The sequence below is a fragment of the Misgurnus anguillicaudatus genome, chromosome 7 (assembly GCF_027580225.2).
Source record: "Misgurnus anguillicaudatus chromosome 7, ASM2758022v2, whole genome shotgun sequence".
NCBI lineage: Eukaryota > Metazoa > Chordata > Actinopteri > Cypriniformes > Cobitidae > Misgurnus > Misgurnus anguillicaudatus.
In genome coordinates, this window is record NC_073343.2 from 18,307,994 (window position 1) to 18,321,319 (window position 13,326).

The following is a 13,326-nucleotide window of genomic DNA, read 5'->3' on the forward strand; positions in this document are numbered from 1 at the left end:
TTGTAAATTCTTTATCTCCTGTTTGTTACAAATAAAGTATTTTTAGAGTACAAACCTTATCTTACATACTTGTAAATTATTAATAATTAATTAATTTTTGATGATATTGGATAGCCATACATTTAAAGCAATTAAAAGCCTGCTTTTTTACTTCCATGACTAAAAGAAAACGAGTTTTAAAGGTTTTAATAAAAAAAGAACAATTTCAATACAAGTGAAAAACAACACAATTATTTAACATTAATCTTAAACTGGGGATCTTCTTCCTCCGCTTAGTTTTTCAGTTTACAAAGTCCGTCATCTAAATACGGATTAATCATAGCGCCAGCGCAATAGGCTTTTAAAGGGGATGAGAGCTGAGACTCTCATTGGTTTATTGCACGTTATGCCCAAAATACTCCCATTACAATAGGACCAACCCTTTTCGACCATGCGCTCGGCGCAGAAACCATTTTCCTGTCGCTAAATTAGCAAAAGTGGATTCGGACACGCCCATTTAGACATTGCGCTGTGCGCCTTAGACAATGCGCTTAGATCGTTAAAATAGGGCCCTATGTATTAAAACATAATGGAAGAAATCTTTAACAAGAATCTTCCTAGACCACTTTGTGTGTCTTTGATTGCCAGGTATGATTTTGACTTTGTGCTAATCTTTTTAGTTGTGGATATTTTTGATTGATGAATGATTGATTTAAGTGTAACCTGCCTGGCAAAATAAATTGTTAACATCTATTCATTTTAAACCTTGTCAAGTCTTTTATTATATTTTATAAATATACCGGAGGGGGGTAGATTAGGAATAACCTCGACTGAAAATATGATTGGAGTTAATACCCACTGTTGTAGATTGGACGTAATAATGACTCAATCACAACATAGATGGATCCTCATATTGGATAAACCTCTGACTTTAGGTTAGAAGGAGAAATGCCTCAACACCCAGCTGTACGGAACTGCCTTAAGCACCACCAGAGTTACATTATATTCTCTATGTGAATGCAATTCATTCTAAATAATTAAAAGAATTAAAATATAATAATAGTGAATATAAATTGTGATCAGCATCAGAATAATATTCTACATAATACAGATTATAATTTAACCACAGAGGTCAAATTAATACATTTGAAATCTAATAAATGGAGTTATTCTTCTAGAAGCGCTACAGACGGCAATGACACGTGATCCCTTCACCACGCCATTGGATTCCGTCATTGGGCCAATGGGTGGCACCTTACAGTATTACATACCTATTTTTTATAATCTGTGCATTTAATCTTTGTACAGTGTGTTGTGAATATGTTAGCATTTAGCCTAGCCCCATTCATTCCTTAGGATCCAAACAGCGATGAATTTAGAAGCCACCAAACACTTCCATGTTTTCCCTATTTAAAGACCGTTACATGATTAGTAAGTACTGGTGGCACAAAATAAAACGTGGCGATTAAGAGTTTTTAGTTTGCAGCACTTCGACCTCGGGCGCAGTAATATTGACGGAAGTTTGAGAGAGAGGGGGAGTAGTCAGGAGTGATGATGTTACTGCGTGCCGAGGTTTAAGTGCTGCAAACTTAGTGCTCTTCCACCATACAATATAGTTCTAATTTTTTATCTGCTTAAAAAATGGCCACATTTTATTTTGTGCCACCATACTTACAGTACTCGTGTAACTACTCATGTAACAGTCTATAATTAGAAAAAACTTGGAAGTGTTTTGTGGCTTCTAAATTCATCCCTGTTTGGATCCTAAGGAATAATTGGGGCTAGGCTAAATGCTTACACATTCATGACGTCCTGTACATAGATTAAGTGCATGCATTGAAAAAGATGCATGTATTCATTTGTCTAAGTTGAGGTAAGAACATAGTAAAATATTGAAAAACGGTAGTGTTTTCCTTTAACACTGGCCATTTAGGAGCATATGTGGAACCACAAAACCAGTCGTAAGGGTCAAATTTTAGATTAGTAAATAAACAAGCTGTTTTGTTAGGATAGGACTATAGTTCCTCAAAATACAACGGTTTAAAAATTTGAAATTTGAGGGTGGAAAAATCGAAATGTTGAGAAAATCGCATTTGAAGTCTAAATTGCATTTGAATGTCTAAATAAAGTCCTTATCAACGCATATTACTAATGAAAAGGATTGTTTTAGCGCTCTCTATTATAATGACCTTGTGGACTGAATGGGGATACATAAAAACCAAACTTGAATGGGAAATCCCCAAAGAGCAGGTAGCAAGAGAGTGTCTGGCTAATGTTGTTCGCGATTTTGCTGCATCTACTCACAAAAATAAAGTTTTCATATATTTACGTTAGGAAATATACAAAATATATTTATGGAACATGATCTTTACATAATAAAGTAATATTTTTTTTGGCATCGATAAAATCAATAATTTTGATCCATGCTTTTTTTACAAATATGCCCGTGCAATTTGTGATCCAGGGTCATATATAGGCATTAGGCAACTAGTCGAAGAGGCTTGTAAGCGTATCCAATACATGATGCAACAATGCATCTAAAGTCACTGGTTCCTGCACTACACCTACTGTATATGTACAGATTCCACAGCTCAGGATTGGGGTGCCAGACGGTGCTGTTTGCCTGAGTCAGCAGGTCCACTCTCCTCCGATGAGCTACTCTCAGATCGCGGGGAACCATGGCTGGTTTGTGATGGCTTGAGTTACTGATTCTCTCTCCTCCCTGATTTTGCTCTAGTCACAAAATCTTCACTGGGGATCCGTGCATAGTTGCTGACACTGGGCCCTGGCACTGTAAGCATTTCCCCTGAAGAGATGAACACAGGGTAGTGCGTGCTTTCCTCTGTTGCAAACAGATTTACTTTAACCCCTCTAAACCACTTCACATCAGCATCATTGATCGGGGGTTTAGCCTCCACTCTTAGTGAGGGAGCCCATCCCTCATGTCTGCATGTCCTCAACAGTATGTTTAGAAATGTATTGAACAATTGCCACATGTAAAACAACTACAGGCAATCCATTTGTGGCTGATTCATCTTGATAAGTGTTTAGCACTTCAAAACATTGCCTAAAAACATTATTATTTAGCAATTACTCTTGGTGACGTAAGCAGCACAGAAATTACACTCTTCAGTCTTTACCTTTGAGTAAACTATTGTGCTCATCCCTTACCCTTTCATATAAATAAAAACATGCCTTTTTGTAGTTGAGCGTTTGTTTATCATTCTCAACGTAATGAAATAGTGTATGTCTATAATCACATTTGCCAGAAACTGATTGGGGCACAGGTCCACAACATTGTCCACACAGAAGACGTTCAATTATTTTTAGAGACGGTCTAAATTTGATTGCGATGTTTTTTTCAAAACACTACATAATAAAGCAGTGCCCCTCAGAAGTAATTTAGCTGGAACTAAAAAGCAGATAAAGAAGGAGGGAGCTCCTCACTTCAGCCAAAACAGTTTTGATGAATGACTGCTCTTCCACAGCACACATTATCATTAACCTGACGCCAAAAGTTAAGTCTTTGGAAAATAGAAAATTGATTTATCCTTTATTTTGCTTTGGAGAAAATGGTTAAGTCCATGCAATCCAGCCCCACTGTTTGAAGACATGAGATACTGGCAATATTTTTCTCTATATCTTAGCAGGAATCCCAATTTCAGCCGATGTTGTCTGGATTAAGTATCAAATTGCTATGCATTACCTATGAAATGGAAGATAAATGAACAAGTAAAATGAGAAATTAAAAAAGAAGACTAAAAGCTGAGTACATAAACCTTAAAAAAGGTTAAATACTGATTGATTACTGCATGCAGATACTGCATCCAGATATATTCCCAGCAAGCATAAACCGAGACATTGAAATGACGGCTAACTATAGACCCAATTTAGTCCGGCTATGAGTAACACACTTTTACCCTAAATAACCTTGAATTTGGTTACATGCCATTTTTGCAAAAAAAAAAAAAAAAAAAAAATTGAAGATGTTTGATATTCCAACATGTAAGCAAAGTCAACAGGGTTTCATGTTTTTGCTTTAATTTGTTTTAAACGTATATGAATCTATGTCTATTCTTGGGCTATGTTCTTTAAGACTTTCACTGACAGCCCAAATTTAGCCTTGTTTTAGCCAAAATTGCTTGCTGGGATTATTAAAACAATGCAAGCATGCACAAACACACATTGTAATTGGTAATAATTCTATCTTTTAAGCCAGGGGCAAGCTTATTGATTCAGGCCGATTATGTAATTTGGTCATAACAACTGCTCTTACTCAGGCTGTTCGAGTTGTGCTCAATCGTTGGTTACAGTTTTTTTTAGATAAAAAATGTATAGTGTGTGTTGTCTAAAGACTGTAGAAATGTAACTCTAGTCATTGCTGCCACAAACTACAGCCATTTGTATGTCATTTGGGTAAGGTGTCAAAATGTTAACCTGCTGTTTTATAAAGAGTAAAGTAAAGTTTTTAGTTTAAAGTTTTAAAAACTTTACTGAAGCGTTTATTTGTTTAGCAAATGTATTATTGGCTTTCAGCTAAATTTTAATAACAATTTTGAAGCACAAGCCAAATATGCTAAACAGAAAAGTGAATAAGAATATCATCAAAAAAAAAAAAAAAACTTTTAGAGATAGTTTAAATTAAAAGTGATAAATTCCATACAAAATACCTGGCACAATCTGACATTTTAGAGGTTTTGTGTACATAAGAGCTATATACAGTGGTGTAGTGCAGGGTATACGCAAATATACGGAGTATACCCACCTCTTTTTTTAATGGCATGGGGTATACCCACTTCTACTGGGGGCATAAATTAAGAGTATACCCATTTCTACTGGGGACATAAATTAAGAGTATGTCACAACAACAAACAAACACGATGTGCACAAGCTCACAAGACATAAATAATTCCAGTTTCTTGTGTCTTTTTTGGAAACGCCCATTAAACATTCACAGTGCTGGAGGAAAATGTAAGTGAGCCAATGGACTGATTACTTTATTGAAAGCTTTTTTTGTCAGAAGCTGGCAAACTGGAGTCCTATTAATAAAATGAGTTTAAATGTGTGGTTTAGTGCAACTTTGATTTATATTAAGACACTCACACTTTTTAAGATTGCTGTCCTTAAGAAGCATCAGCTCTTCTGAACCATGCTCTTATGAAGATATCTGATCAAGAGATGTTTCACTCCATAAGCTGAAAAGGGATACAAAACAATCTCAAAATGTTTAGACCTCCATCAGTCTACACTTAGACAAATTGTCTATAAATGGAGACAGTTAAATACTGTAGTTACCCTTCCTAGAAGTGGGCGCACAGTCAAGATGACTCCTAAAACACCATGCCGAATACTCAATGAAGTAAAGAACAACCCACGAGTAACAGCTAAAGGCTTGAAGACATCATTGGAATGGGCACACAGCTCTGTTCCTGAGTCTACCATACGCAAGTCTTTGGACAGGCACGGTGTCTATGACAGTACACCATGGAGGAAGCCGCTGCTCTCTCGAAAAACATTGCTGTGAGCCTGTGAGCTGTGAGATTCGCACAATGGGTCCAAGTAAGCTAAAATATAGCATATCAACAAATAAAGAACAAAAAGAATGGCCTTCCCAGCTCTCATAATTGCAATTCTTGCGTCATCACAGGGTGTTCAAAGCATCACCATTTCTGTTTAAGAAACGTTTAGCAATGCTTTTGTGGGGCTAAATGCAGCCTTACATTCACCAAAAGGTGCATTTCATGTGACATACGTTATAGTAGACCAACAATGGCCACTACGTGCATGTGTTTAAGTCCACAAGACCATAGGGTGTCCCATTTGTCAATTTGAGTTTGAAAAGGGTGCTCATGAACGACCCTTTTTTGGTCGATATACTGATATCTTGATGCTGACTTTTCCTGAGCCCACACCTGTGCATAGGGTTGGGCAAAGATACATCAAAATGATTTTAAAATAAGAAACCAAACACCTTAGTTTTAAGTGTATCAAAATAACTATTGGTCTGATTGAGTCATGCAAAAATCTGACATGCAACCGGTAACGAAGGGCCTACTTTGCATTAGCAACACGGACAAACAAGTCATTCATAAGAAGACAACTGATATTCTGTTGCACCTGTATTCATAGCAACTAGTTTCTAACTAATTAACCATTTGATTGTTATCATAAATATAATAATATATTGTGTGTCAGGCAGTCATTCATGCAATGGTATGCAAACCAAAAATCATGATCCTACTAAACAACTACTTCAACTAGGGGTACAATACTCAGTAATCAATTATTTATTTATCAAATCATTGGACACTTATTTAGCAGTTGAAAAGAAAAAAATATATAATTCAAACAATTATTAAATGATCAGTATACATTTTAAAATGTAGCCAGAAATTTTATCTGAATTTAATCACATTTCTACGTCATCATGTAAACTTCTTACAAAGTATTTTACAGTATTTTAAAAATACAAACACGAAAATATTTTTATACAAAAAAAGGCATTTTTATCAACACCATCAAATACAAATTACAAAATAATTTTTTTATTTGAAATACATGTATTAAAAATACTGCCCAGCCCTGCCTGTGCGAGCTTCGCAGCAAACTTCTTCCCAACAGGCAATTCCATTTGAAAGAGCCTAGTCACTTACAGCTGAAAAAACTGAAAAGGTTTTGGCACAATGATGCTGAAATTGTTAAATGTGCAAAGAAACGTTATTAACAAAAATATTTTCTCCGTTGTTCATTGCAGGATTTAATACATTTTGTATTGAACAGCCAATAACAAAGCATTCCGGACCCCTTCCCAACCGCTACAGGACTTGATTTGGTGGGTTAATAGAAACAAATGCCCAGTTTCATCGGATAAGGCACCTCGGACAACTGACAGACATAATTTATGGCTGACCTCAGGGCCAAAGCTGAGAAGAAGAGGAAGCTTTGATTGGTCCACAGCATTTCTCCTTATCATCCATCAAGACCCCCTTTACTTTCATCCAAAACCAGGGTGATAGTAAAAATTCCTTAAGGAAACAGCATGGCTATGCAGAAGTATTGGCTAACCAAAGGACCAATCTTTACATTATTTCATCAACAAAATGGTCAAAAACTCATCACCTATTGACTTCTAGATTCAAGCATTTTGAATTACATCTCTGCGTTATGCAATTGTTCAAATAATCACAGTTATTAACATATGAATGAATGCAAGCATAATATAGTATCATTTGCTGTCATGTTTATACTTTATACATTCAGGACAATGGCAGTGGTATTTTGGAAGTGGTTTGGTAAATGAAAAATGCATAGAAGAAATTCTAAAGACAAAGTTAAACTCTGTACTTTATGCTATGCAAATTAGTTCCTCACAGTGAAGTAAGGTGGGCCACATTCTGTCAACAGCCTATCACCCAATTGGTGCTCCATTTGAAAATCACTACATTTATTGGTGCCTGTGTGAAGATTACTACAGTTTTATATTTTATTTTTCAATTGAGATACATGTTTTAATATTTACAGCAAAGATAATAAAGTATCAAAGATACAAGTTGTTAGATCTAAACAGCAATGCACAATTATTAACCTTATGCTCATTTTTATTCTGGTTTCATTTTAAACATATTTCACAATATGTTTTAGGCTTCAAAGCAGGGCATAAACTACAGTGAAACGTGCGAAAGAGATAAAAATGATTTGTAGATCTGTAAGAACAGGACAGAAGAATGATATGTATTTTGCTGATATGTGCACTAAATTTAATTGTAATTTCACTTAGCTTAGTACATTAGTGCATCAATATAAACACATCAACAGCACTATCACCTCCACAGTTTCCATAGCAAAAAAGGAAAAACAAGGACAAACAACATAAGCAATATGATACAAGTCAGTTTATGCCATTCAGTTAAATCATCATCATAACCTTTATTTAACTAGGAAAGTCACATTGAGGCTAAAACCTCTTTTACAAGTGAGACCTAGGTCGGATAGCAGAATAAAACAGATAACAAGCAACAATAAAAAACAAAAACAACATCATCATTATATACAACAGAAAACAAAACAAAACAAGTCACAATAACTAGATGGACGACACAGGACGGCAACACAACCATTTCGGTATTACACAATACTCTACATAGTACTGTTCACAGTAACAACATTACAAAAACAAATACTGTAGTTTAGTTACACAAGACAGTATCACATTGTTTTCATGGTTGCAAGTTATACTATAATACAAAATCAATATAAAAAGCCTGACGTTTAAACACAAAATCTGCAATTCGTAGACCTGAATAATTTCTTACACAGAATATCAGAAATTACAATTCTTAACAAAACATAAAGACATATAATGACAACAATGTACTGTAAATTCATTGTACAGTAATGTGTACAATCACATGTATTGCAATTTCGCAAGCAGTAGAGAATGCATGACGCGACTACAGTACAAGTGACAGCAATGCCAGGAAGCACATGTGTCTGAGAGTGCAAGTATGAGAGGGCAAGTGCAATTGCTGCAGCTAGACCTTCTTGAAGAAATGAAAGAATATCAAACAACACAACAGTTCCCTCTAGTGTTTGGTTTTAAACCAGAAAAAAATGAATTTGATGCTTTGATAATTACATTATGAGACATTACCCTTTCCTCCAACCCCCCCCCCCCCATTCAGAGTTACAAATAGCAAACAACATGCACATTTTCAGAAATGGATTATGGTTTTAAGAGTCCAGAGCACCAACATTTTCAGAGGAGCTTCCAATGAATTAAACATGAAAAATCAGATGGTCTACCATTAGTTGTAACAACTTTATTTCTCATTTTCATTTTGCAAATACAACTAAAAATTGATGTAGGTCTGCAGTACCAACTTTAAAAGCAATACATAATATTCCAATACTGAGTAATTACTTATTTTTCAAAAATATAAGTATGCTAATGTACAAAATAAAGTACTATGCATGAGAAATGTTGTAAATCTAAGAATGAACAAACCATGTGCTTCATATATTGAATCATTCAAAAGGCACTGGTGCTTGGCATAGTAACAGAACGTCTACATACATGTACAGCTCCTTTAAGAGGTTCGACAAAGTTCAAAAAGTGCTATTAGCAAAAACCATGCACACTAGATGCTTTAATGGGCCCTATTTTAACGATCTAAGCGCATGGTCTAAAGCACACGGCGCACGGTCTAAATGGGCGTGTTCAAATCCACTTTTGCTAATTTAACGACGGGAAAAATGGTTTGTGCGCCGAACGCACGGTTGAAAAGGTTGGTTTATATTCTCGTAATGAGTAATGGGTGTGTTTTGGGCGTAACGTGCAATAAACCAATGAGAGTTATATCTCTCATCCCCTTTAAAAGCCAGTTGCGCTGGTGCTATGTCTAATCCCTATTTAGATGACAGACTTTGTAAACTGAAAAACTAAGTGGGGGAAAAAGACCACCAGTTTAAGATTAATGTTAAATAATTGTGTTGTCTTTCACTTGTATTGAACTTTTTGGGATTAAAACCTTTAAAAACCGTTTACTTTTAGTCATGGAAGTAAAAATAGCAGGCTTTTAATTGCTGTAAATGATTTTTTTAGCATTACTTAAAAATGTTTGTCATCTCACCATATCCACAGATACAGAGTCATCATATACAATAAATCCGTGAGGTAGCGTTTAAAAAAAAAAACAGTTAAAAACAGATACGTTTGTTTAAAGCAAAGCATTTATTTACGTACAAGGCTGCAGGTGAAGCAGCTCTTTACGCCTTCTAACGTCTCGTAATCTCTCCACATTTATATCCAAGAGACTCAACAATAATTATTTACATTTGAATGCTTTACTTTTTCATATTTAAAAGCTTTTTTGTGCTGCTGCGCATCCATGTGTGTGATAAGCAAACCTGCGTTGTCGTCCCGTTTATAGGCGCATATTTCTAACGCGCTCATTAAATAACAAAAACACTATTGCGCCATAGACTGTAGACCAGGTTTTAGGTGGTCAGTGGCGTAGTCTATTTTAGTTGCCTCAAAATAGCAACGCGCCAACAATGCGCCTCAACAAACCGAGTTTTAGATCAGAACGCCCATGGGTGCAAAAATGGGTGCGTTTTAACAATGTGGCACACACACCTCGTTTTTAGATCAGAACGCCCATGGGCGCAAAAATGGGTGCGTTTTAACAATGCGGCGCTAAGCGTGAAAATGGTCATTGCGCCGGGTTGAAACTAGCAAAAGACACTTGCGTTGCGCATTGTGCTGCATTGTGCCGGGTGTATGATAGAGCCCTACGTCTGAAAAATAATATTTGCTATTAAAATTATAGTCAAATTACATTCTGATCCTTATTGTTTTTTATGATAATCGTACGTTTTTGCATGATTAACGTCATACTAATTTATACGAATTAGCCAACTTGTAAAATATATACGAATTCTCGTGAGATCAGGCTGTCAATACTGATATCTGTAGATGTTATGGCTAGCATTACAAATACAGTCGTATGCAAAAGTTTGTGTACCCCTGACAATTTCCATGATTTTCATTAATAAATATATGGGTGTTTGCATCAGCAATTTCATTTTGATCTATCAAATAACTGAAGGAAACAATTATATTTCATTATGAAATGAGGTTTACTGGATCAACAGAAAACATGCAATATCAATCAAAACGAAATTAGACAGGTGCATAAATTTGGGCACTCTTGTCATTTTGTTGATTTGAATATCTGTTACTACTTAGCACTGATTAATTGGAACACACAATTGGCTTGGTGAGCTCATTAAGCATTTAACTTCATAGACAGGTGCATACAATCATGAGAAAATGTATTTAAAGAGGGAGGCCAATTGCAAGTTCTCTTTGACTCTCCTCTGAAGAGTGGCAACATGGAGGCCTCAAAACAAACTGCGAAATGAAAGTCTCAATATACAAATGAACAGAACGGGATTAATGCACGCGTGTCATCTGATCCACAAATGCACATCTCCCTTTTTGCACGCGCGAATTATGATATTTGAATACACAATAAAACATGTGTATTTGTACATTTGTACAAATCGATACACGTTCATTCAAATTCTGAATTTCACATATTCAAATCTAAAGACATTTGTTCGTGGATAGTAAATACATTTGTAACATGCATCCAGTTCACAGATAACTGTGCATGTATTTGTTAATAATATTGAGTCTGATTTCTTTCCATAAATATGCATGAAAAAATTTGGTGGCGGTTCCATCATGCTGTGGGGCTGTGTGGCTAGTGCTGGGAATCTGGTTAAAGTTGAGGGTCGCATGGATTCCACTCAATATCAGCAGATTCTTGAGAATAAGGTTGAGGAGTCAGTCACAAAGTTGAAGTTACGTCGGGGCTGGATATTTCAACAAGACGACAACCCAAAACACTGCTCAAAATCTACTCGGGCATTCATGCAGAGGAACAAGTACATTCTAATATGTTCTGCAATGGCCATCGCAGTCCCCAGACCTCAATATCATTAAACATCTGTGGGGTGATTTAAAGCAGGCTGTCCATGCTCAGCAACCATCAAACCTAACTGAACTGGAGATGTTTGTAAGGAGGAATGGTCCAAAATACATTCATCCAGAATCCAGACACTCATTACAGGCTATAGGAAGTATCTAGAGGCTGTTATTTCTGCTAAAGGAGACTCTACTAAATATTAATGTGATTTTTCTGTTGGGGTGCCAAAATTTATGCTCCTGTCTAATTTCGTTTTGATTCATATAGCACATTTTCTATTAATCCAATAAACCTCATTTCACTACTGAAATATTACTGTGTCCTTCAGTTATTTGATAGATCAAAATGAAATTGCTGATCCAAATACTCAGGTATTTGTGGATTAATTGGAATTGTCGGGGGTGCCCAGGCTTTTGCATACGACTGTATGTATTTAACTATTTATGTAAGCTGTAGTGTATTTGTATGTTATGATTTGGACAATGTCTTAAAGATGCATTATGTAACTTTTAGCAGGATTTCTTGACAGAAATAACTATTATCAGTGGTGTATTGTAAACCTTACAAAAATGAACTGTATTGTTTTTATTAGCTTAGAATCAGCCACTTTTATCTACATACACCGGGGGTCTCCTTACATGGAAGTCGCTATTTTGTACCTGGATGTGTTCTTGATATCAAGGATGCAGGGAATGCAGACTCGCATGTTCCTAACTTCTTGCACGTTGCTACTTCTTAAAGACAATAGTCTTAATGTGCATCAACCCAGGTTGCGTGCATGATATATAAACAAACAGCAATGAAGCAGAATTGGACATATTACCATTTGTGTAGTGGTGTCTAATGGTCAAACATGAGATTTATTTATTTAGTCTGTTAAAATGTATTATTTATTTAGTGTGTTATTTGTTATTATCGTTTTAGCTGAGGACAAGACTGATAAAAGTAGTTCAATTTTTTAAACCACCATTATGGCGATCAGTGTTTTGCTTTTTTTGCAGCTCATTTGCATTTACAGATACACAAAAAAAGGGCAAATTTGCTGAAAATTTTTGCTCACAACTATAAGGTGGCAATTTATGGGGTATTTTGAGCTAAAACTTATACTACACTCTGGGGACACTTAAGACTTATTTTACATCTTAAATAAAAGTCTCTATAAAATGTCCCCTTTAAATTATGCTCAGAAGGTCAGGTAATCAACAGGAAAATCGTAGCATCTCAATTCTCACAGATGCATTCTCTGTCCTCGCGTTCTTCTGAGTTTATCCTTTAAGGTGGACTGGGAAGACTAGTCTCCTCAGAACCAAGTCTGTTTTTTGCATTCTTGAAATTGAGAAACAGCCTATGCATTTCAAAAGAGAGGGGTGAGCTGTGGACTGAGCCATTGGTTGCAATTCACAGTCTCACAGCTAGCTGCGACTGGTCCTTTAACCACTTGATTTGTTAACTTCTGTTATCCTTATTAAAGGGACACTTTAATAGCAATATTCTCATTTTCCAGACCCAGAGAGTTAAATATTTTATTTTTACCGTTTTGGAATCCATTCAGCCAATCTCTGGGTCTGCCGGTACCACTTAGCTTAGCATAATCCATTGAATATGATTAGACCATTAGCATCGCGCTCAATTCAATTTAATTTAATGGGCACAGCTAGGCTGGTGGAATTTGTTTTACAGTAAAGATCTTTGGTACAGGTTCTAGCATTACATTGAAAACCGTTATGTGCAGGGTGAAAAGTTTTAGAGAATATCTTATAGGCCCTGCGTAATGTCCATTTGTGGTAGAGTGATATAAGGGATGGTAGAGGTGAACCAATGACTTTGGATGCTCTGTTAATGATATGCTGTAATT